The 26,553-nt window shown below is 44.4% G+C and overlaps 1 protein-coding gene and 1 long non-coding RNA gene across 3 annotated transcripts in view; both read right to left on the bottom strand.

The window, feature by feature from the left end:
* The window catches only part of NALF1 (NALCN channel auxiliary factor 1), a 584,022-nt gene that overhangs the window by 292,250 nt on the left and 265,219 nt on the right, over positions 1–26,553 (bottom strand). The gene's annotated exons all lie outside the window — the stretch shown is intronic.
* On the bottom strand, positions 21,586–23,300 carry LOC122447544. Its single transcript, XR_006271272.1, has 3 exons — positions 23,234–23,300; positions 22,254–22,256; positions 21,586–21,621 (listed from the first exon to the last, which is right to left on the bottom strand). It is a non-coding gene; the product is annotated as an uncharacterized LOC122447544 (long non-coding RNA).

The raw sequence follows: 26,553 nt of genomic DNA, 5'->3' as shown, positions 1-26,553 counted from the left end.
ACTGACAAAGGATTAATTTCCAAAATATACAAGCAGCTCATACAACTCAATACCAGAAAAACAAACAACCCAATCAAAAAGTGGCAAAGAGACCTAAACAGACATTTATTCAAAGAAGACATACAGATGGCTAACAAACACATGGAAAGATGCTCATTATTAGAGGAATGCAAATCAAAACTATAATGAGAAATCACCTCACATGGATCAGAATGGCCATCATCAAAATGTCTACAAACAATAAATGCAGGAGAGGGTGTGGAGGAAAGGGAACGCTCTTGCACTGTTGGTGGGAATATAAGTTGATACAGCCTCTATGGAAGACGGTATGGAGATTCCTTAAAAAACTAGGAATAAAACCACCATGTGACCCAGGAATCCCACTCCTAGGTGTATACCCTGAGGAGACCAAAATTGGAAAAGACACATGTATGCCATTGTTCACTGCAGCATTATTTACAATAGCTAGAACATGGAAGCAACCTAGATGTCCATTGACAGATGAATGGATAAAGTGGTACATCTACACAATGGAATAGTACTCAGTCTTAAAAACGAATGCACCTGAGTCAGATCTAATGAGGTGGATGAACCTAGAAACTATTATACAGAGTGAAGTGAGTCAGAAAGAGAAAGCTAAATATCATATTCTAACACATATATACAGGATCTAGAAAAATAGTACTGAGGAATTTATTTACAGGGCAGCAATGGAGAAAGAGACATAGACAATAGACTTATGGACATGGGGAGAGGGGAGGAGAGGGTGAGATGTGTGGAGAGAGTAACATGGAAACTTACATTACCATCTGTAAAATAGATAGCCAACGGGAATTCGCTGTCTGGCTCAGGAAACTCAAACAGGGGCTCTGTATCACCTAGAGGAGTGGGATGGGGAGGGAGATGGGAGGGAGGTTCAAAAGGGAGGGGATTTATGTACACCTATGGCTGATTCATGTTGAGGTTTGACAGAAAACAACACAGTTCTGTAAAGCAATAATTCTTCAATAAAAAATAAATAAGTTTTAAAAAATAAATAAATTTTTATTTATAAAAATAAAGAATTTGAGAGAGTATTAGAAGGGCCTTCCTTTGGAAAATAAAACAAACCCACCAACTAAAGCAAACACTCTGAGACTCTCCTCTGCTGCATGAGTCTCTACAGTGAAGGAAGGATATGATCAGATCACGACACCGATTAAGGACTCGTGAAAAATGTAGTGGCTTCAGAAGAGTGTCTTCCCAGGTCCTTGGGTGACATAAGGGAATAGCAGCTCTCAGATGGTTGGACGACGTAAGTCAATGTTACTGGACAACGGGGAGGAGAAGGAATGAAGACATCTGTGGCTGCCTGAGACGAACCAAGGCGCTAAACAATACCCCGAGATGAATGGTGAGGGGGCAACTCCATGCACAACAAAGAGAGCAGAGGCAGGGTCGGGGAGGACTCCGAATGGGGAGCATAAAGTGACGGCTTTGAAAGTGTGCTCCATGGACCAGCAATGTCAGCAACACTTGGAAGTGTGTGGAAATGCCAGCTCTGGGGCCACACCCGGTCACCAAGCCACAAACGGCGGTGAGGACCATCACTTTGTTTTAACAAGCCCTCCCAGTGGTTCTGATGCAGACTCGACTTGAGAACCACAGATGTGTTTATTTCAGAGCATGTGCCTCACCTCCTGATCGGGAACAATGGAGTGAAATATTCTTCCTAAGATGCATTTCTTTTCTTTACAGACATATTAACATTTGTCCCTAGAAACACTTAACCCACTGTAGTTGGCCTTCCATACCCCCATCTGTGGATTCGAGCAATCCCAGGCTCCAGTCTGTAGACAGCGAGGATTGACATTACTTCACCACTATGTAAGACGGCCTGGAGCATCCTTGGGTTTTGGAATCCATGGGATCCTGAAACCAATCCCCCATGGAGACAGGACAACAATATTGATCATTTAGTTGGAAGGGGGGGAAGGAGGAAGGAAGGAGGGGAGGAAGAGAGGATGAGAAGGAGGAGGAGAGGAAAAAAAAGTTAACCTGGAATACTAATTTCCTGGAGGCTCGGACTGTAAAGAATCCCCCTGCAATGTGCGAGACACAGGTTTAATCCCTGGGTCAGGAAGATCCCCTGGAGAAGGGAATGGCTACCCACTCCAGTACTCTTGCCTAGAAAATTCCATGCACAGAGGAGCTTGGCATGCTACAGTCCATGGGGTCGCAAAAAGTCAGATATGACTGAGCAACTGACATTACTACTACTGACATGCTTAAAATTTCACCAGTGATTTGGTAATCACAGATCCCGGGTCTCTCCCTCTGGGATCTGGTCCAAGTAACTGGAGCACAGATACAAGCCTCTGTTCCAAAAAAACAGTAAAAATGATTCAGAAGGGCCTCATGGGCCCCACCTGACAATTACTAACCAGAGCATCGCTAGGAAGGAAATTATCCCGTGGATTGTGTTTTATAGGAGAGAGTGTTCAGCATAAAACAATTTTTTTTCTTCTGATGTGAACACATCAACACACTAAGATTCCTGCAGGCTATTGGTATATAATTATTTACCCCTGTCCCTTTAGGCACCCAAATGAACATTTTCATAGGAGCACTTTGTATATAATTAGTTAACCCAATTTGGAAACCAACTTCAACATGTCACTTCCCTTACACCTGTGGTTTGTTTTATAACATAGATGTGGCATTTGATTATTCTTTAGCTTCATTGCTATGACTTGTGTACGGGGTGACAGGGGTGTATTTTTCATCATTCCACTTGAGGATTTTGATGGAGCCAGCACTGACAACACTTGATTTCTACCTTTGCCATCTCAACAGTGTTTTTACAGACTTGTGCTCAAAAGCCCTGAGGGACCAACCAGGCAACGTGAAGGAGTGAAGCAAGCCAGGGCTACAGGAGAGAACGGGAGGATTGTGGTGAGGGGGGCCTCCAGCCCCAGAAGCACTGAGCATCGCATATACAACACACACCTGGGGGCAGAGTTTTCAGTCTTTAAAGAGGAGCTCAAGATATGAACTTATTTGTGAAATGTTCTGATATTTTAAGGACCCAACAAAAGATGTCTCCTTACCACAGCTGACTCACAATCTATCTGTTTTGAACCTCTGACTGACTTTATGTTCCAATTAAGACATTTAATCACTGGATCTCTTACTTTTTCTGTGTATAGTCTATTTCCATTCTTTGGGAAAATTCCTTTTATCCTCCATAAAAAGATCACTGAAGAAAGCAGTAATCCTTGAGCCGTTTTCCTTTGAACCCTACATCCTGTACCCCCGTAAGTGTATTTTAGGAAACATTTTCATATGCAAAGCATTTAATCTGCACAGCCCTGGGAGACACAGGACTTTATTTTCCTCCTGGTGAAGCCACTGGAGCTCAGTTAAATTAGTTTCCGAGGAACCGAGTTAGCAAAGCACGTATCTGGGGTTCTAATTACGTGATCACGGCCACAGCTCGGGTATTTGACAGTGTGTTTCAAGAACAGGTTGTTGGAGTCAGACCTTACTGAAGATCCTGATTTCACCCGAGAAAGTGAACAAACTAGCTTGAACTCTGTAAGCTACAGTACACTCGCCGGTAAGAAGGGGATGATATATTAACACTTACAGCATATCCTATTTATGAAAGGGCTGGCACAGCACCTGGAATATTTTTATTGCTAAACAGTCAACATAGATCAAAAACCACTGGATAAACAGTAGCTATGATTCGATTCACTCATTCGTTTATTGTACACTCAAGCATGAAGTGTGTACAGGTCTATGGGCCGTGCTATGTCAAGTCAGTCGTGTCCGACTCTTCGCAAACCTACGGACGGCAGCCCGCCAGGCTCCTCCGTCCATGGGATTCTCCAGGCAAGAATCCTGGAGCGGGGTGCCATGTCCTCCTCCAGGAGATCTTCCTGCCTCAGGAGCGGAACCCGTGTCTATTATGTCTACTGCATGGGCAGGCGGGTACATTCTACTTTTAATCCATCACTGGAATTTGAATATCCGGTCTTGCCCCCTGCTTGGCTGTGTTCTTCCCTGGGCCTTATCTCTGCATCCCAACAGTTCCTAAGTACTCTGTGAAGAGGGCTGACACTCAATAAAATTTCACTCTATTCAACTTAATTTTCTTAAACCTATTTCTTCATCTATAAAGCAGGAAGAAAGAAGCCATGTTTATTTAATCACTAGCATAAAACCACCCATTGATATTCTAGAATAGGATAAAATATACAAAATATTTTATATAGAGTTAATGGAATAACTGTCTTGACATTATTTGAACTATTTATTGATTTTTAATGGTTCCTTGAAACATTCTCAGTCACATGACAACTATGTTTATAACTGCAGTGGTTATGAGTGTTTCTACATCATAATTGGAGGAGCTGAGATTCAAACCAGGTTCTAACTCCGATGCAGCTATTCTTAACTAGCATGATGTACTGATTTTGCATTACATAACTGAGAAGTATAAACTTACATAGTCTGTTGTTTTTTTTAAGTTCCTAATGTTTAACTAGAACAATATAAAGATGGTTCTAGCTAAAATACCATTAAGATACAGCAAGACACAAAGAAAACAAAATCAGAAAGCCGCTAGATTTTGCTACCCCACAACAAATGTAAAGGGCTCCTAGGTTATATAACGAGAATCATAAGCAAAGTTTAAAAGCTCGATGGTTTTGCAGGCAGTTCCTTCAGAATAAGACTGCTGAGTCATTCTTTGTCATGGGGGAGGGGTGCCCTTTCTACCTTGTTGCTGTTGTCATTCACACAAGTCATGTCAGGCTCTTCATGACCCTGTGGACTGTAGCCCTCCAGGCGTCTCTGGCCACACTGGAGTGGGTTGCCATGTCCTCCTCCAGGGAATCTTCCCAACCCAGGGATTGAACCTGTGTCTCCCGTGCCTCTTGCATTGGCGGGCAGGGTCTGTACCATTAGCGCCACCTGGGGAGCTCTTTCTACCTTGAAAGTGAAAGTGAAGAAAGTGAAGTTGCTCAGTCGTGCCCAGCTCTTTGTGAACCCATGGACTGTAGCCTACCACGATCCTCCAACCACGGGATTTCCCAGGCAAGAGCACTGGAGTGGGTTGCCATTTCCTTCTCCAGAGAGGCAGACACGAATGACATTCTCCTAAGTGTTGCAGGGACTGCCCTCTACAAGCACTCGTGTTCCTCACAAGAAGGCTCCAGCCCCCTGCAAGAGAATATATTCCAAACTTCTCAGCCTCTCCTCTGCTAGAGGGAGAAATACCTAACATCTCAAACTACTGTTAAATTGGACGAAGAAACTGCCTCTGAGTTTTGACTTAACCACTTTTCAGTAACATCTACATAGATAACATGTGAAATTATAATTTCTCTATCATGATCAAAAGATAGCCTCAGGTATTCTAAAATCGCATTCTCACTTTCCTAAAACAAATATTTTATACCTGTGTGTATATGCTGAGCTGGAGGCAGAAAATACAGACCGGTCTAGGGAAGTGAATGATTTGCTTTTGTAATGCATGCTTGATTGAAAGCTCTTGTGTGGACTTCCGCAGTGACTGTTGGTCACTGAATTTTAAGATGCTAAATTCATTAGGGGTAAACATCATTTAATCTGCTACACTCAGAATGTTTTATATAAATTAAAGTCATCCAATTTCCAAACTCCTGACAGCATAGCAGCCACTAATGTCTGGGAGGTGTACCTACTCAGTGACATATACAACATATGCCAAAAATGCTTTGAGATAAGCTTGAATAATAAAAATCTAAAAATATACAAGTTTGACTACATTGTCTAATTCAGATGACAGGAGATTCTGATTAAGGACCCATGAAAGCCTGTGACATTCTTTTAATAAAGACAATTCCAATAACACTCCATTAGGATTTCCCCCTGTTAAATTAACTTCACAGACTTCTAATGGATTTCTTAATTAGACTTGTTATTAATAAGAATATTAAATAAATTAAAAACAGCCCTGACAGCCACTTGTAATAAACAAACAAAAAAAAATGAAAAGCAAGATTTATGTTCCTTCTTTTTCTCCACCCAATTCAAAGCTTTTAATAATCTTACAAATTCATTGCAATTAATTATTCAACTGTCAAAGAATAAAAAGCTAGGATAGCATGTGCCTGTTTGAAGGAGATCTTCTTGATGTTTCAGAGACAGGCTGGTCCTTGGAGCTGCTGTTCTGGCCTTTCAGCTTGGACGGCCCTTTGTCCTGTAACTGGGTTATGGCTTCAGGATATTAATTTAGTACGTCTGCATCTGCAGAAGGAGCCTTCCTTCCCCTCTATTTTCCAGAGCAAAAGAAGCATTTAGGCAGAAGAAAGAAGAGCTTTAATTCCAAACTCAAGACATCTGAATGACCAATCTCTTGGCAAAGAGAAAGGGTGGGGGCGGACAGAGAGAGATGGAAAGAGAGAGAAGAAGATTTATCTTCCCTGCAGACAACAACAGAACCCTGAATTTTCATTATATATAGCTTGAAAACCATACTAGGCACTGTGCATCTTTATTTCAGGGGTATGTACATGGAATTTGCAGCAATAGATGCGAATGTTAGAGAAACATTAGGGGATCTCACTAAAGTGAATGCCCTGATGGTGACGAGTTCTTTACACAGCGTCTTCAAATTCTAGCCCACAGCCTTTAACAGTAACATGATAGCCTTCAAGTACAAACGTGGAACAAAGGGAGGGAAGGTGTTAAGTGTCTTCCCGGGATGAACAAAAGAAGCAGACTCTGCCGTCTGGTTCACAGGCCCTGAGCCCCGCGTGGCTCCCCGCCTCAGTGGGGTTTTACGCAGCGCAGGGCCAAGAACTAAGGGTGCACCCGGCTTGCAGTGTTCCTTCTCCCTCAGCAAGAACTCAGAAGGAACCTTTGACAGCTAAGAATAAGGACACTCCAGAAAAGCGACTGTAAAGTACATTTCTATATATCAAGTGCTCTTTTATCCTTGGCAACTATACATGCTTGAATGAAGAAGGAATAAAAAAAAGTCCAACGAATGTGAAGGCAGAGATGGCCTTGAGTCGCCAAGCCAGCGTCATTTACCAAACTTTTGAGACCAGGTAGCATAAATGACCTCACTCTCTCCTCCCATGAGCATGAGAAGGAAGTCTTGGCTGTCATCTTTCTGGTTGCAGTGTATGGAATTTTGCCACCACCTTGGAGACAAATTAGGAACCACACTACATTAGCAGCTAGTATATTATTCAAAACCCAAGGATCCTGGTGATTTTTTTTTTAAGGAAATACTTTATACTGGTTTATTAATTCTATATAGCTAAACTGAAAATATCCACTTGAGTGAATTACAGACATTAGCTCTGCCATGCTATGCCATATACATAGCTATGCCTATTTAATTCATCCAACTAACATGCGTGTGAGACATACTACAAGTCCAGAGCTTACTCCTCCTTGTAGCATCTGCTCCCAAGGAGTTAACGGTGAGAGTAGACACAACAAGAGTTAAACTATGTTGCGTGGACTTGTGTGGATTAGAGAAGATTCCAGTTTTCCTCCACACTCCAAAGGGCATGTGGTCTGGATTTGGAGGGCTGACCTCCAGAGGCGGTGATGTCTGATCAGTATTCTGAAGGATGAACAAGGGTGAGCTGAGCAAAGACAGTGAGGGGTGGAGGGGCCTCTGCAGTCTTGGGGGGAGCGGCATGACGGCCCCTGTTCTGTGACAGGGCTCAGGAGTACCCACTGGGGACGGAGCCCTGGTGCCCACCCTCCCGAGTGTCCAGCGCCCGGGTTACATTACGCTGCTCACTGTAAGTGTGGCAGAAACCTCTGGTGTGTGCACGGCGGCATCTGTTACTAGGAATGCCAAGCAGCCCCTTGCTACCACTGGGAAAGGTGGCGTTGAATGGAACTCTAAATCTTGCTAGGCTTCAAAAGAATGCCGACTCTGTTTAGAACTTGTCTTCATTATTTGCTTCCCTGATGTCTCAGACGGTAAAGAATCTGCCTTCAATGCGGGAGACCTGGGTTTGATCCCTGGATTGGAAAATCCCCTGGAGAAGGGAATGGCCACCCACTCCAGTATTCTGGCCTGGAGAATCCCACGGACAGAGGAACCTGACGGGCTACAGTCCATGGGGTGGCAAAGAGTCAGACAGGACTGAGTGACTTTCATTCTCTCACTCACTCACAAGAATTACAGACCACCAAAAGGAGCGGGATGAACCAGTGTAGAAGAGGCTGGGCTCTGGGGTCAGATATTAGGGCTTGAGTCCTGGATCGCTCACTGACAGATGTGAGTTCCTGGGCAGGTCCCCCAGCTGTATTGGGGTGAAAAACGAAGTGCAGGCCTAGCATCTGGAGACAGATCTGACCTGCGGCGGTGACTGCTTGACTGCTCCATCCTTTAAAGACAAACACAAGCTTCCCTCGGAGCAGAGGACAGGACCACCCACCCTCGTCTAGCGCAATCAGGGCAAGCTTCCCTGTGGAGGTGATGTATGGGCTGAGACCGGAGGCTGTGAACAGGAGGGTGCGCGTGGAGGCTGGGAGAGAAAGGAGAGCACAGGCGGGAAGGTAACAGGAAGGGCAGTTTGCTTTGGTTCTTTTTTTTTTTTTTTTTTTTGCTTGGAAAAGTCTTGCGATTAGGATCTGAAGTATGGGCAAGACTGAAAATCATCAAAGTTAAAAATAAGATGAATTAGTAACAATTAATAATTATGCAAAGAAGCTGAATAGATACTTCTCCAAGAAATGTATACAAATGAACAGTCACCAAGCTGATTAAAAATAAAAAAGATGCTTGCCATTGTATTATCAGAGAACTGCCGGTCGAACCCAGAGTGAGACAGCGTCTCATGCTCCCTGGTGAGGCTGCAGAGAAGTCCTTGCTGACTGCTGCTGGGACAAAAGCTGGCACAGCCCCCTGGGGACCCAGCCCTGCAGCCCCTCACTTGTTTAAACAGAGTTACCGTATCAGCCAGAAGTTTTTCTCCTGGGCACACATGTTAGGGGACGTGTAATAGTTGTGCAGACGAGAAACTGTACACAAACATTCATAGAACTGTTTACAACAGCTAAATGATAGAAACTACTCAAATATCTGTCAAAGGATGAATGGTGAAACAAACTATCCTTTATCCACATGAAGGAATATTATCCAGCAGTGAAAAGAGATGTACTGATCCAAACAATAATACAGGTAACCTTGAAAACACCGTGCTAAGTAAAAGAAGCCAGTCAGAGACCACAAGTTGTATGACTCTATTTATACAAAATGTCTGGCGTAGACAAACCTGTAGACAGAGGATGTGACTTAGTGGCTTCTTGGGGCTGAGTGGAGTAGGCTGAGATATCAGGACAAAGGGGTAATAACGAGAGGATGTGGGTTTCCCTTTGTGGCGATGAAAATGTGCTTAAATTAACTGTGATTATGACTGCCCATATATGAACCTACGCTAAAGCCCATTGAACTGTATGCTTTAAGTGGGTGTATTGTATGGTATGTGAATTATGTATCTATAAAGTTGGTTTCTTAAAAAAAAAAATTAACTGAATTAGATTTGGTGAAAAAGTGTTTTCACTTTGGAAAAGAAGCAAACTTCATTGTTATTACTTCCTCTCAGCCAAATACATTTGCTTATTTTACATGCGGTTTAGTATGACACCCAAAGCCATAGCTTTTCATCAATATATGATATTAACTGAAAATAAAATTAAAGCAACATATAAGTTATTCTTTACATATAGTTGTTAGATAATTCCAAAAAGCTTTTCACAAAAATTAAAAATAAAAGTCAAATTGTTAGCTTAGTTTTTTTTTGAAAATGTGCTAAATATTACACTTTTGGATTATTAAAATGATGCTATCATTTATCATTTTAACTCATATTTAGAAAACACTAGAAGCCATGGCATTTAGAGAGCTTATACTCTGTGATAATTTATATAAACTCTCTTCATCTCCTCATCTGTCATGATCCCCTTTCTCCTCACAATTTTTAGTACTCTCTGCTCTAACCTATCATCTTGGTTAAACCTTGTTAAGTCTCTCACCTCTGTTTTCTAAAGAGCCATGTTGACTCACCCAGTTAAAGACATCAGTTGAAGTCATCCCACATACATGCAGATCAAAACTCTTTAATGGACTTCATGAATATTAAAAGTCAAATTGTTGTCTTTTGTTAGAGTGAACTGCGCACTAGAAGTATATGCAATTATTGTACCGTTACAGCATTCACATTAAACAGGATTATCACTAAGTTTGTGTACTTTGAAACATGAAACAAACATTGTTATTTCTCAGAGTAAATTCTGTTCCTAAATTCAGAACAAACAGTTCCTATAACAGATACCAAATTGAATCAAGGAAACTCAAGGTGCATTGTGCACTAAAACCTGATACTAAAAGCTACATTATATGTTATGATTCCATTCCAGCAAGAACCACAAAATAAAAACCACATGTTGCAGATTCAAGTGTATTTACTAAGACCTACTCATGAGAAAAATGACCCAGATATGCCCTCTAGCTTTTATATGAAAAGGCAAGTATAATTCAGTCAACTGTCAGAGACCTTTGCTTACTAGATATCTCCCTAAAGAAACAAAAATCTGCCATACACACAGAAACACACACACACACACAGACACACACACACACACACACACACAGACACACACACACACACACACACACGTGTATATATATAACAAGTTTACATATACTGTTTATATGTAACAAGTTTTAGAGTTCTCAACTTGAGTTAAAAATGAAATGGTGGATATATAGTGGCAATTTAAAGTGCTAAATATCTATAGAGGACAAAATATTTTTATTGTCAATACATATGGCCAAAAGTGTTGTTGTTTTTTTTTTTAAACCTAACAGTGGGTGGTGTTTCTAGTCAGGGAATAAAGTCAAAATATAAACAAAGCATGTTGATACTCAAACATATCAGACTGCATCCTTCTGCTGGAATTAGTCAGACAATAAGAATGTGCAAAGATGATAATAGCAAGCTATATGTAGAGCAAATCTAAGTGAACCGTCTAAAATAAGGCCACTAACATAATAGAGGTGAGGTGACACCTGGTTTTAGGGAAGGGCCCTCAAATCTGCAAATGCAGTTTCCGAGACAGTCAAAGGATGTGATTTTACCCAATCCTTCAGTTAGAAAGGATTTGGCATTTGTGATGTCATTTTAATATGCTCTGTATTCCCAGTTCACAGACTTCTTTACTTCAAATGAGTCTAGCTGTAAATGAGAATAGATGTCTTAACCATCCAAAATGAAGAAAAACAGCAATTTTCCTCACAATTTCCCACTATAACAAACAAAAATATCTCAAAGGCAAAATAGAAGCATGAGCAATTTCCAGAGCCAGAATTCCAGTTTCTTCTAAGCCATTTTGCCACTACACTGAGACAAATCAGGTCTAACAACACATACTTCTGTCAAACTGGCCAGAACGCCATCGCGGGCCCCACCTGCAGTGACCACTGCAGGAAACCCGCTGCTCCAGTGGCCTCTGCGTAAAGCTCTGGCCCCCTCCCCTCCACAGAGGAGCCTGCTGCGACCCCCGCCCCAGGGGCGAGACCGGAGCACTGCGCGCGGGAGCGGAGGGGCAGAAGAGACATGCCCTCATAGGAATTCTGGAGCATTCACTGCATGCCAGTCGCTTCCTGTGGAGCCAGACGGAGCCAGAGGTGAACAAACGGAGGTCTGGTCGGCTCCAGGGGACGGACGTGCAGCACAGAGTGAGCCACACGGGCAGCGTGCCCTGGCAGACGGGGCCAGGTTGCTCTGGGCTCTGGGTCAAATCGTGACCCTCCCTGGAGACCTGGAGAGACTCTATCTGGAAGATAAGCGAGCTCTTATTTGGAAATGGGGCTTTTGCAGATGGAGTCAGGTTAAGAGGAGGTCCTTCCCGTCCAATCCTACTAAACCCTCATCCAGGGACACTGGTCTCCTTATGAGAAGGGAGAGATACAGAGACAGATTTGCATGGAGGTAAGATGCTGCAAGATGCAGGGAGAACACTCTGAGATGCCGGATAACGAGAAGGGAGCGATGCTTCTCTCAGCCAAGGGGCACCAAGCATTACCCACTCCGGAAGCCAGGGGAGGGGCAGGGCCCAGACTCTCCCCTGCGGAGAACATAGTCCTGCCAACACTGGTTTCACACGACCAGGTTCCGGAGAGGAAGGCGGACGCCTCTGATGTTGCAGGCGGCACAGTCAGAGGTACTTTGTGACCGCGGTCCCAGGAGACCCTAGGCTGTGGGAGAGCCTGGTAGGGACCAGAGCTGATCTCAGGGGAGGGAGCGGGGAAGTCAGGAAAGACTCCCTGAAAACGTGATGTGGGAGTCTGAGGCCTGAAGGAAGAGTGTGGGGGAGCAGATAACGGAGTCGGGGGTCAGTCGTGTTTCCAGACACGAACCAGCCTGCTGCGAAGGCTGTGGAAGCCCAGGCGTCTGATGCGCTCCAGCCGGGAGGAGGTGGGTGAGGATGATACCCGGACAGTAGAGCCTGCCTGGAGAAGGAGGCAGGCAGGCCGGCAAGGATGTAAAGGCCTCAAGGGCTGAGGAACAAAAGCATTCAGCACGACTCTCCTCCTGCAGGTTCCATCACCCCGGAACGTACTAGCATTGGCACCTACAAGGAGGCAAGTGTTGCTCACTCAGTCACAGCTGACTCTTTGTGACCCCACGGACTGCAGTCCGCCAGGCTCCCCTGTCCATGGGATTCTCCAGGCAAGAATACTGAATGGGTGGCCATTTCCTCCTCCAGGGGATCTTCCCCACCCAGGGATCGAACCCGGGTCGCGGCTTTGGAGGCAGATTCCTTACTGTCTGAGCCACCAGGGAAGCCCCTTGGCACCTAAGGCTACCCTTAGTAACTAGTGTGCCCAACAGCAGGGCTTCCTTCCGACAGCAGAGACCATTCCGGAAAGGACCACACGGCATTTCTGCAGGCCTCTGTTCGCCAAATAGAAGCAGGCATGTCCTGGACACCGAGGCGTCAGTGCATCTGAGAACAACTCCCGGCTTGCTCCTGGAGCCCTCACAGGGGCTGGAAGCTGGTGGGCCTCCCTTCCTCCTGGGGAGTGACAGCCAACCACCCAGCATCACTTTTAAACTCTCACTAGCCTCTGGGGCCACGGGGCCACTGCGTGCACGAAGGCCACTGTGAGTCAAGGCCGTGGTGATCTGTCCGTCTTCCTCCTCTGCAGGCTGGTATTATGGGAGGCTGCCACTTGAACTCCGGGCTCTTAGTAAACAGCCTGCCCTGTTCGTCCACCAGCAAGAGCAGTCAATAGCAAGCACAAATCTCCCTTGTTATGGTCTCACAGCCTTCCCTAACACAGGTTTGCCCAGAAACATCGCTCACACACTTCTTTTTAATTGACCTCACGGGGGTTACATGTCCAGATTCTAATAGCCTGAATTATTTCATTTTAAACTAGGATCAGCCGTCCTAAAACTACATTCATCTGTGCATTCATGTTCTATATTGACCTTTTTATTTGAACTTCCAGGGGGCAAAAAACCTGTGGCTGCAACCCTGCAAATACAAATCAATAATGCTTCGCTAGGAGTTAAGTTTAATTATTTTGTTATCGCTTCTGTTTCCCATTCTCTTGGCTGTCTTCAACCTAACCATCCAGGCTTGCTATGCCTTAAAAAAAATCCTCTAAAGACCAATATTGAACTAAAAAGAAAAAGAAAGCTAGATAAACAAAGTCCCACTGACACAGTATATAAAGCTACCTACCACAAAAAAAATAAGAATTCTGTCAAATATATCAATACAAGTGTAAGAAAAAAATAGAAATGTTGTCATAGATGATATCCAGGAAATATATAATGCATAAAATATATGTATTAAGATTGACATGTCTCTTTTCCCACTCCCCCCTTCCAAGTAGCACTTCCCTTGCTACCTAATATCATATTTGTTACTTTATTACATAGGAAGGAAATATGACAGAGTGATTTGCAGAAAAAATGTTCACAGGCCTGATTCTCTAAATCCAACTCAAATATTAGCCGTGTGACCATCACTAAGCATTCCATCTTTCTCTTCATCTTGAAGTGAAGTGGAGGAAAGTCACTCAGTCATGTCCGACTCTTTGTGACCCCATGCACTGTAGCCCACCAGGCTCCTCCATCCATGGGATTTTCCAGGCGAGAATACTGGAGCGGGTAGCCTTTCCCTTCTCCAGGGGATCTTGCTCCTTGGGGCCTCACACTTGGAGAATGTCCCATAAATGGAGGTCATTAGTAATACTCAGGGCTGCCCTCATAGCTCAGTTGGTAAAGAATCTGCCTACAATGCAGGAGGCCCTGGTTCGATTTCTGGGTCGGGAAAACCCCCTGCAGAAGGGATAGGCTACCCACTCCAGTATTCTTGGGCTTCCCTCATAGCTCAGCTGGTAAAGAATCCGCCTGCAATGTGGGAGAGCTAGGTTCGATCCCTGGGTTGGGAAGATCCCCTGGAGACAGGAAAGGCTACCTACTCCAGTGTTCTGGCCTGGAGAATTCCACGGACTGTATGGTTCATGGGGTCGCAAAGAGTCGGACACGACTGAGGAACTTTCACTTTCAATAACACTCATAATTTATAAACAGAATGTAGTCTGTAAATGGCACTTTTATGACATCAGAAGAGAACACACATATATAATAATTTGGTTTACCATAGTTATGTGACTTAAAAGAGCAGAGGTGGTGAAGGAGTTGTTATTACTGTTTTCCTTATAGAGAAATGCTGTACTGAAACAGAAATCTAGGACAGGGGAATTCTATTATGAAATTCCATATTTTTCCATTTTCTAATATGTATTTGAATAACATGGTTCAATAATTTTGTAATTAAAGAGTCTATAATAGGTACCATCTGTGGGTTAGCGATTTTTTAAAATCTGTTGTTGAACAATAATATAGCTATGATTATTTTGTGTTTACCATTAGTCAGGTCATATGAAAAGCATTTTACACAAGTTCATTTAACTAATCCTCACTGCAGCGAGGTTGGCAGCTGTTGTTATCCCCATTTTACAGATGAGGTAACTGAGGTGCGACTTGTCAGTGAAACACAGGTTGCAAAGGGCAGTCCCAGGCTTAAACTGCAGGTTGGTGGCCGCAGGGCCCATGTTCCTGACCCCCCCACACTGCCCCTCCCTATAGCTCACCCTCGGCCTTCAACACGGGGGGCCACAGGGGAGCGAGTCCACCTAGGGTGTGATACAGACTTTAACAGCAGTAAAGACATGCTTGTGTTAATGTTAAACTGAAGTTACTGGTCAAGTCTAAATACAGCAAGGCCATCAGTGACACAAAATGGTATTTCAGAAAGCCTAGGTAGAGCAGCTGTGTCTGCAAGACCACGGGCGGTAGGACAAAGGATCACAGAAGAAAAGGCTATTAACCCTGAAGAAACAGTGGAGGAACCGTCCTGATTGTTAGCACTGTCTACAAATCCCTCCTCCATCCTGATGCCCATCTCTGCCATCCATCTAAGGGAGGCCCCACACGCCCTTAAAGGTGTCTCCAGCACCCTGGAGGAGAGGGGGACGACAGAGGATGAGATGGGTGGACGGCATCACTGACTCAATGGACATGAGTTTGAGCAAACTCCGGGAGTTGGTGATGGACAGGGAAGCCTGGCGTGCTTCAGTCCATGGGGTTGCAAAGAGTCAGACACAACTGAATGATTGAACTGAACTGAACTGATATGCTATCTCCATATATCCATTTATACATATAACCATATACTATGTAAATATATTTATACATTGTATATTGCTATTTATAATGTATGTATATATGTGTGCATGCTATAAATACAGGTTATGATACACAATACGTACTAGGCACATTTTATGCTTGTTTTCAAGACTCAAAATATGACTATATAGATATTTAACTAAATCCAAATATTTGTGTTAGCAAACATATCAGGAAAACATACAGATCATTTAATAGAATCTCCTCCTTCACAGAAGAGATTTTAGTGATTTTAAATGTGTCTCCAAAAGATATGCGCTACGGACACAAACTGGGCTCATCTGTGGGAATTGCCTTCTTGTAAACAGAAGATATTGGGAACATCACTTAAAGATACAGCAAAATATTCCCAACTTCAGCCCTGCTCCATTATACAAATTTCAGGGAACTATAATATATATATATATTCATAATGAATGTAGGAGTCCTACAAAAAGAAAGAACATGTGAAAAAGACGGAAAATTATGTTACAGTCTGCCAGTTTTCAGACTGTACTTTAATCTTAAGGGTATTTAGAATATGTTTATAGCATTGTATCATTTTTAGAAAGTAAAAGATTCATGTTTTACCAATGGTCTGTGTGTGTGTTAAGTCACTTCAGTCATGTCCGACTCTTTGTGACCCTATGGACTGTAGCCCGCCAGGCTCCTCTGTCCATGGGGATTCTTCAGGCAAGAATACTGGAGTGGTCTGCCATGCCCTCCTCCAGGGGATCTTCCCGACCCAGGATCGGACCTGCGTTTCTTGCCTCCTGCGTTGACAAGCAGGTTCTTTTACCACTAGCGCCACCTGGGAAACCGGAATGAGTTAAATAGGCCTTTAATGACTCATGTCATTCACTTACAGACACCTTACTGATACACTTGGAGCAGACAGTAAGTCAGCAAAGTTATCCCACATGGAGGCCTTCTCAACTCTGCTTCATTTATAAGGAAGAAGCCTCACCCTGTGGCTCTGACAGCCCGATTCTAAACCGACCCTGCCCCATTCTCACCGCCCGGGGGGTCCACGCCTGCTTAAAGGGCAAGTTCACGCCCTGACCGAGCCAGGAAGTGGAGGCCTCTGACCTCAGCACCCCGACCCCTCCCTGGTCACCCGCCACACACCTGTGTGTCCTTGTCCGTAACTGGAGGTGCTCCTACGACCTCACAGAGGTGGGGAGGGGTGGGGGACCTTACAGATGGCACCGCAGGGCCTCCTGATGTATGGGGTCCGAGCTGAGCCCGGAGGAGTCAGAATTCAGGGCAGCTCCGGGCTGCATTAGAAGGAAGCTGAGTTCCCGGCTTTCTGTAGATTGCTTGTGAGGACAGAACTGTGTCTTGTCTTCTGTCCCAGGGAAAAGGCCACAAGGGAAAACTAAAAATACTTCAGGGGGGAGGATCTGGTGAGTCCCCGAGGCTTTGCAGATTCAGACAGGGAGTGGGGAAGGTCAGGGCCGAGCTCAGCAGTACCCCCAGCACAGACCAGTGAGTGCCCGCAGCCCAGGGAGGGCTGAGGGAAGGCAGGGCGGTTGGAGCCTCTGCAGCCTGGCGACCCTGGGGCCTCCCCGTTGGCCCCCATCAAAGGGGATGCTTCACTGACACACTCACTGCTTTTCTGACCCCTCCTCTCTAACAGCCACTGCTCCTGGCTCCCCAGCCCCGCTCGTTTATATCGTGTCTCTGTGACTCCCTCTCCAGCCGCCCCCCAGGCATCGTGATAGGTATGCCATTGCTTCGGTGGAGGGAAGGTCTTCCCCAGGCAGAATGCACCGTCAGGCTGGTCCACAGGGCTGACTGCCGCGTGCCAGGCGCCATGGGGAGGATGCTAAGAAGGGAGGAACGGAAACTGCAGAAGAGAAAAGCCAAGCACCCACCCGGCCCTGCAGGCAGGCCGGGCCCAGTGGGGCACAGAGAGCACCCAGCTACCCAGGGGGTGCTGCCCAGAGAGGTTCTCCTCCTCCTACACGTGACAGGTAAGACAGACCACGTCGAGCTGTGAACCCCGAGTGATTATCACAGCTCTCTCATGATTCTAGTTGGCAGCAACCGACAGAGCCCAATCCATCATTTGGCGGGCTGCTTAATTATCCTGGGATCCACCCCCCATCCCCAACCATCAGAATAGGCGCTGGAACAGGATCATACAGACATCTTCATGCAAATTATCCCTCAACGTTTATTTTGTGAGAGGAGGAGAAAAATGTTTGATTATAGTAAAACAGATTTGGGAAGCTCTCGGGAAACCCAAATCCACTTTGGATAACAATCATTCCGCTTTTCCCCACGTGCTCTCCTTGCCTCGTTGTTAACCAGCGCGTGACTCATCAGGTACGCCCCCTAAGAATAATGAAAATAATTGTGAATAACGGGGGGACACCTATTTGAGTTAGGAAAACAGTAGGCTTTAAGAGTAAATTTAGAAGAACTTCAGTTTTACTGCCTGCAACAGTATAAGGTTATATAAAGATCATTGCTGTTGTTCAGTGGCTAAGTCATGTCTGACTCAGTAGCTAGCAAAACATATGGTCCATTAGCAACAATGTAGATCTCTTTCTGTGTGTTTGCTTTATTGTAGCAAAAGGCGCATAACATGGAGCTGTCCTCTTAACAAGTTTTTCATTGTACAGGCCAGTATTGTTAACGACAGCCGCAGTCTGGTACTCCAGAGCTGTTTCCTTTTACAGAACTGAAACCCACGTTCCCCACCCCGCAACCCTGGCAAGCACCTCTCTACTTTCTGCTTCAGTGAGTCCGACTACTTTAGATAGAGCATGTAAGGAGTAAAATCATGCGGTGTTTGTCTTCTAATGACTGGCTTATTTCCCTTTACTATGTCCTCAAAGTTCATCCACACTGTAGCGTGTAGCAGGACAGCCTTCTTTTTAAAGCTGAACAATGTTCTGTTATATGTATGTACCAGTTTCCTTTCTGTCAAGGGACACTTAGGTTGTTCCCACATCTTGGCTATTGTGAGCAATGCTGCAGTGAACATGGGGTGCAGACATCCCTTAGAGATCCTGGTTTTAACCTCTTTGAATATGCATTATACACTGTGAAGTAGGACTGCTGGATCACACAGTAGGTCTAGTGTAAATTTTTTTGAAGAATTTCTATTTTGTTTTCCATAGTGTCTGTACAAGTATACACTCCCACCAACAGTTAAGCAGGTCCATTTTTTTTCCCATTTATTTTTATTAGTTGGAGGCTAATTACTTTACAATATTGTAGTGGTTTTTGCCATACATTGACATGAATCAGCCATGGATTTACATGTGTTCCCCATCCCGATCCCCCCTCCCACCTCCCTCTCCATTCCGATCCCCTGGATCTTCCCAGTGCACCAGCCCGAGCACTTGTCTCATGCATCCAACCTGGGCTGGTGATCTGTTTCACCATAGATAAATATACATGTTTCACGTCTGTTCTCTCGAAACATCCCACCCTCGCCTTCTCCACCAAGAAAAAAAAAAAGGTTTTTCCCCCCCCCCCCAAGTCTTGGGTTTTCTGTTACATCTGTGTCTCTTTTTCCTGTTTGCATATAGGGTTATCATTATTCTTTCCTAATTCCTATATATGTCGTTAGTATACTGTAATTGGTCTTTATCTTTCTGGCTTACTTGACTCTGTATAATGGACTCCAGTTTCATCCATCTCATTAGAACTGATTCAAATGAATTCTTTTTAACAGCTGAGTAATATTCCATGGTGTATATGTACCACAGCTTCCTTATCCATTCGTCTGGTGATGGGCATCTAGGTTGCTTCCATGTCCTGGCTATTATAAACAGTGCTGCGATGAACATTGGGGTGCACGTGTCTCTTTCAGATCTGGTTTCCTCAGTGTGTATGCCCAGAAGTGGGATTGCTGGGTCATATGGCAGTTCTATTTCCAGTTTTTTTAAGAAATCTCCACACTGTTCTCCATAGTGGCTGTACTAGTTTGCATTCCCACCAACAGTGTAAGAGGGTTCCCTTTTCTCCACACCCTCTCCAGCATTTATTGCTTGTAGACTTTTGGATAGCAGCCATCCTGACTGGCGTGTAATGGTACCTCATTGTGGTTTTGATTTGCATTTCTCTGATAATGAGTGATGTTGAGCATCTTTTCATGTGTTTGTTAGCCATCTGTATGTCTTCTTTGGAGAAATGTCTGTTTAGTTCTTTGGCCCATTTTTTGATTGGGTCATTTATTTTTCTGGAATTGAGCTGCAGGAGTTGCTTGTATATTTTTGAGATTAATCCTTTGTCTGTTGCTTCGTTTGCTATTATTTTCCCCCAATCTGAGGGCTGTCTTTTCACCTTGCTTATAGTTTCCTTTGTTGTGCAAAAGCTTTTAAGTTTCATTAGGTCCCATTTGTTTATTTTTGCTTTTATTTCCAATATTCTGGGAGGTGGGTCATAGAGGATCCTGCTGTGATTCATGTCAGAGAGTGTTTTGCCTATGTTCTCCCCTAGGAGTTTTATAGTTTCTGGTCTTACATTTAGATCTTTAATCCATTTTGAGTTTATTTTTGTGTATGGTGTTAGAAAGTGTTCTAGTTTCATTCTTCTACAAGTGGTTGACCAGTTTTCCCAGCACCACTTATTAAAGAGGTTGTCTTTTTTCCATTGTATATTCTTGCCTCTTTTGTCGAAGATAAGGTGTCCATAGGCTCGTGCATTTATCTCTGGGCTTTCTATTCTGTTCCATTGATCTATATTTCTGTCTTTGTGCCAGTACCATACTGTCTTCATGACTGTGGCTTTGTAGTAGAGTCTGAAGTCAGGCAGGTTGATTCCTCCAGTTCCATTCTTCTTTCTCAAGATTACTTTGGCTATTCGACGTTTTCTGTATTTCCATACAAATTGTGAAATTATTTGTTCTAGTTCTGTGAAAAATACCATTGGTAGCTTGATAGGGATTTAAGCAGGTCCATTTTTAATGACTGGATAAGAATGATGCATGTTTAGAATGTTGCTGAAATTAAAACAAATGTCCCAAGTTTACTTAAAAGAGCTCAGGAATATATTTAAATAATTTTTTTGGCACAAATTACTATTGAATCTTCTCAAATTCTAAATCAGTAAAATTTAAGTTTAGTCCAAGAATGTATTCTATCTTGGTATACATTCTTGTCTTGAAGGTTATTCTGGCTTTATATCTAAGCTAAAGTTGTTTGGACACAAGAGGATTCAACCAAATTCTTATAGGTCTGTTGGAGACATACCAATTGATTAATAAAAAACGACAGGGAGAGATAGAGGGGGGAGAAAAGGTTATATTGGCCACAGACGTGAGACTGGTAATAGCTCTGGTTGCTTATCTTCAAAAATGTGCTGCCTTTTTTGTTTTTGCAGATATGTGGGAAAGCCTTGGGAAATAATAATTGGATTAGAACTTTTTTGATCTTTAACATTAAAACTCAAGAGACCGTATAGAAAATGCTGGATTTCTGTCTGTTTCACCGTTCAACATTTCCTTTGGATTAGGTGCGCTGTGTGTCAGCAGCAGATAGAAGAAGGAAGAGGAGGGGGAGGATGGAGGAGAGGAGGGGGGGGATGGGGGAGAGGAGGGGGAGGGCGGGGGAGAGGAGGGGGAGGAGGACTTCCCCGACACAGGAAGAGAAGCAGGCGCCTTCAGTGCAAACCGCTGCTTAGTGCAAACACCGGCCGCCCATCGAGCCGAGCACTGGGTATCCCTTTGGTGCACAGACGTCTGCTGTCCCCAAGAACTGAAAAGCTGAATCAGATTTTCAAACATTGCCAAAAATGTAGTATCTATTCTTTAATATTCTGATGGCCGGAGGCTTGCTTCTTAACATGAATTTTGTTTTGGTAAGTAAGTAAGTAAGTGTAGTCGCTCAGTCGTGTCCGACTCTTTGCGACCCTGTGGACTGTAGCCCGCCAGGCTCCTCTGTCCATGGGATTCTCCAGGCAAGAACACTGGAGTGGGCTGCAGTATTTTTTAAAGAACTTTTTCATTTGTCATTCAGTCATTCGCCTAAATGGAGTGCTGACTGTAGCTTGGAACCCTTCTCAGCCCGCCACTGCCGTCCACAGTGCGTGCACAGAGTTCTTCCTAAACTCTTCTAGAGGCGTACTGGGGGGTGCAGCCCAGTCCAGCTCAGGAAAAGAAGAAAACCTCGGGGAGGGTGTTGGGGTTTCTGGGCTGCTGGTGGAAGAGGAAAGCCTGCTCTTTACAGACTATTTCTCATCCTAACTGCCCCGCTCTGGGGTGTGCAATAAAAACACCTCCCCACTTTAAGCTTCATTGGGTTATTTTAGTTTTCTTTGGCCTTACCTGAGTGACACCTTTTGCTATTCTACAATTCAGACAAAGGACCTTGATAGGTTGATAGGGTTTCCTTTACCAAAATCTTTATCTGACACGTTTCTTGGAGTACCTTTAATTACTCATCACTATTTATTAACTTTAAAACTCTTATTTAAAGTAAGCTGTTATCTATTCTTTTCAATATCAAAGAGAACTTACTGAAATCAGGCTAGATGGCCAGCTACCCTCTCTGTACCAAAAATCAACCATGGTTGCCCTTCTCCCCAGTGGGTAAATCCACAAAGATCACGCTGGTGGCCATGACTGAGCTTCTGCTCCTGATCAGCACGGTTCCTTGCAGCTCAACATCAACCCACTGGTAGCTTCACGAGCAAATTAATTAGGACTGGAAAAGGGAAGGATTGGCCAAGCAGAGAGCTCACCACCAAGTCAAGGCTAATTCCAGGAGACGTTGAAGTTATTTCTACCATCAATAGGTATTCAAACTCTGTTTTTATGAAGGTGAAGGAGACTTACTGAAGGTTGGGATTATCACCGGTAGCATCAACAGGACTGGGGACACTTCAAACAGTAATATATAGACTAAACCCCAACTGTAAGACTCCTCACTTCACAGCTCGTCGTCATCATCATCAACCACTAAACTGCAGACTATATCTTTCCAATTAGCTCACTTTCACCAGATTCGAAATCCTATATCTTTGATGAATTGTAGGGGATAATGCATAAAAGGCTTGTTAACTCAATTCCTAATGTATAATAAGTTCTCCATAAAGATATTTGATCAGCAGGAGTAATACCATTATCCATGAACCCCAAGATCCGCTGCAGCCTCCAGTGTTAGAAGACCAATCGTCCTTGGCTTCAGTTTCTCCTCAGGCTTCACTGTGGGTTGCTGGCCACAGGAACCGGCTGTGGCCAGCAGAGTTCTAACTCTCACAAGCAACAGAAGCGGGTCTTGGCTGATGGGAGCCGAAAATAAATGTTCAGGGATATCCTAAAATCCTGGAGAACCAGACTCGGGGGATGGGGTGCCGTATGGCCCAAAAGAGGCTGCAGGACTGAGGTCACGGCCGCCCCCACAGGAGCCTCCGGGGGCTTTTTCTGGGCTCCCGACACAGGCGGGGCCCCTCGCGGCTCCCCTCTCCCTGAGAAAGGAACAAAGTGAAGCCGCTCAGGCCTGTCGGACTCCTTGCGTCCCCACGGACTATAGCCCACCAGGCTCCTCTGTCCATGGGATTCTCCAGGCAAGAGTGCTGGAGTGGGCTGCCATTCCCTTCTCTAGGGGACCTTCCCGACCCAGGGATCGACCGGGCTCCTCTGTCCATGGGGTTTTCCAGGCAAGAGTGCTGGAGCGGGCTGCCATTCCCTTCTCCAGGGGACCTTCCCGACCCAGGGATCGACCCCAGGTCTCCTGCATTGCAGGCAGATGCTCTCCCATCTGAGCCACCAGGAAGCCACTCTCCCTGCTTCCTTGGAAAATGAAGGGCAGTTATCCCTCCCTCCATTATTTCGGTTTCCCAGAAGCATGGCCTTTTTTTGTGAAAGAAAACACATTCTGTAGAACAGAACACTCAGACACAGAAAATTTAAGTCGTCTTCCTAAGGCACAAAATCTGTGGTTCCCAAGTCCCATTTTGACACGCTTTCTACCATACGCACTGTGAAAGAAAATAGACGGAAAACAAACAACTGATGTTTGATGAATAGAAAAGAGGCTCCACAGTGACTCTGATTTTCTTTAAAAGAAAAAAAACACTTAAAGCATCACGAGAAGCGCCTGCTGCCCGTGTCGCGTCTACGCACCACGGCCGTGGTCGGCGTCACTGTCACAGCGGTCATTCACAGGCGAGAAGCGGAGGCGTTTAGGAAGACTGAGGAGACAAAACAGAAGCCAAACCCAAGCCGCGTCCCTGTGGATACTGTACACTCAGGCCACCGGCCCAGTGACTCAGAGCCTCCCCTGTGACTCTTCCATGAAACACAAAAAAGGAGGAAGATGCGTTCAGGAGGAAGAAACGAACTGCTCCCAAACAGTGCAGAAGATGAGCGGTGAATCAGAACCAAACGCGGGTCTCTCCTTGTCTGTAAGCACTCCAGTCGGGCTAACTTTAACTCTAAATGTATTAATAGGCCTGTACATTTCTTGAAAGGACATACTAACACGATCACCTACATAAACTACTAAGAACAATGGTGGTTACTTACGATAATTTTCACAGGAAGAGTGAATCATCATTTTCACAGGAAGAGTGAATCATTCCCTACTCTTGCCGCTGGGTTAAGGAATGGCATGAACTGGACCCTGGTTTGGAGAGGCGGGGTGGTGGAAGATACCCCATGGGGGAAACTGCAGGAGCAAACGCAGAGAAGCAGAGAGAAGCAGGCCATGCCATCGAGGAAAGGGTGGCAGAGAAGGCGGAGGGGAGTGACCCCCGAACCCCGCAGAGCACGACCGGGGCTGGACAGACAGCCATCCAGGTAAGAAATAATCCTTAAATTGCTTACAAACTGCCTCATAAAAACCCAACGAGCTAAGGCAGTTGACAAAGACACAAGGAGTAAGGTAAAATATAACAATAATTGGAGAAGTATTGAAGAAAATACATGTGGGAGAAATAAAGGAAATAAATACCTAATAACATGTTGCTCTGACCTGAGCTTCCTGTTCCAAAGTAAAGAAGGAAACGTTATCAGACCTGGGGGTCATGGTGACTGGGCGGGGGGACACACACTGCCTTTCTGTGCTAGTACGTTGTTAAGGGGAGGATCAACTACTCAGGACGCAGGGTCTCCACAAATCAAGGTCAAATGAAGGTCGTGCAGTGAAGCACAGGCTCAGCATTAGATCTATGTAAAACGGAGCAACAAAATCTCTAGGCCTGCTGTTTGTATCCTTCTTCAGTGTTCACTAATGGTGAAACTTTAAACTAAAAACTAACGCTGACATAAATCTTTCATACAAGGGGAAGGGGATAATGATGCTCTGCGAAGGGTCAGTATGAAGAGAGAAAAGGAGAGGAAAAGGGGAGAGACTCCATGACCCTGGAACCCGTGGGGATGAACATGGAATTGGCTGAGGAACATGGAATCTCGCTGAGGAACCCGAGAAGGCATATGACCCCAAGGTTTCCCTCTGTAGCCACAAATCATGAGATCTCACTAAGGAGGTAGGGAGCCTTGGGGAATGGACACCTCACGTGAGATTCAGAGCAAGTGGGCAACGGAGAAGCAGAGTGGTCTGGACATGCTGAGTGTGCGAAGCCAGTAGGACTTTCCAGCAGAGGGACTCAAACCTGCAGGCTTCCAGGAACAGCATTTGGAGTCGGCAAAGGAATGAGCTTGCTACGCTAAGGACAAGTGAACTCCAAGATTCAGACATAAAGAAGCATGAAAATCTGCCATTCAGGACAACAGGGATTGGCCCAGAAGGCATTTTCTAAGTGAAATAAGTCAGAGAACGACAAAGATCTCCCTTATGTGAAATCTAGAACACAAACATTTAAAACAGCTCATTATAGACGAGACAGCAGGCTGGTGACTGCTGGTATGGGGAAAGTGGGCAAAATGGGTGGGAGGGGCGGGGTAAAAAAAAAAAAGAAAGCTGACAAAAGACAAGAAAGGTAGAGGGGGTAGGGATCAGATCTGGGACTGAGAGAGAAGAAAAACAAATTTCTGACGAGAACTAATTCTCAAGGATTTGTCTAATGATTTTCTTTCAAGGACACTGAAAATAAAAAAGCAAACATACTGACCTTATGTCCAATATTACTTAGAAGCGCCCTTTTCACTCCAAGATTAAATATGTTTTATGTTTTCTTGTAGTAATAAAAAAAAACCTCTTTAAATTTAATCTTTTAAAAGGTTTGAAGTAAATTTTTAATATGACTTGAAGTAGGATTAGATTTTAAGTGGAGGGCAGTATCCCCAAACTACGTGTTTACTGGCATGTCGTCACTAATAACGTCTTCATAATACAGTCAGTTCATACTCACACGCTCACTAACACACACTCAGGCACACTCGTGCACAGAGGTGTTCACACTCTGTGCTCTCTCTGTGATCTGTTGGTGCTCCGCCAAGACCAGTCTTTTTAAAATACTCATATCCTTGTATTAGCTAAGGCAGAGGAAAAACCTTCTCAAAAACAGAACCTGAAAGTCTTCATCACGAGCATCATGTAAACACGATAAACTCCTCACATGGCTAAGAAGTTAATTACTTGTTCTCAACACACTTTTTCCAGTCTTATTTCCTAACTCCACCCACCACTAAGGCCACATTTGTTTTTCAAATGTCCTTTAATTATTTTTATAATATATCACAATTATTCTGTGTCACCATGTGTGTCTTCTAAGTGTTGAATGACCTTGTCAGTATTTTTTCCTGAACCATTTGAAAAAGGGTGTGTGTGTATATATATATATATATATACACATATACATGTACATATGTACATATATACATACATAAGAGGATTCCCAGGAGCCTCAGTGGTAAAGAATCTGCCTGCAATACCGGAGA

The sequence above is a fragment of the Cervus canadensis genome, chromosome 9 (genome assembly GCF_019320065.1).
Source record: "Cervus canadensis isolate Bull #8, Minnesota chromosome 9, ASM1932006v1, whole genome shotgun sequence".
Taxonomy (NCBI): Eukaryota; Metazoa; Chordata; class Mammalia; order Artiodactyla; family Cervidae; genus Cervus; species Cervus canadensis.
This window is presented reverse-complemented; position numbering and strand designations above follow the sequence as displayed.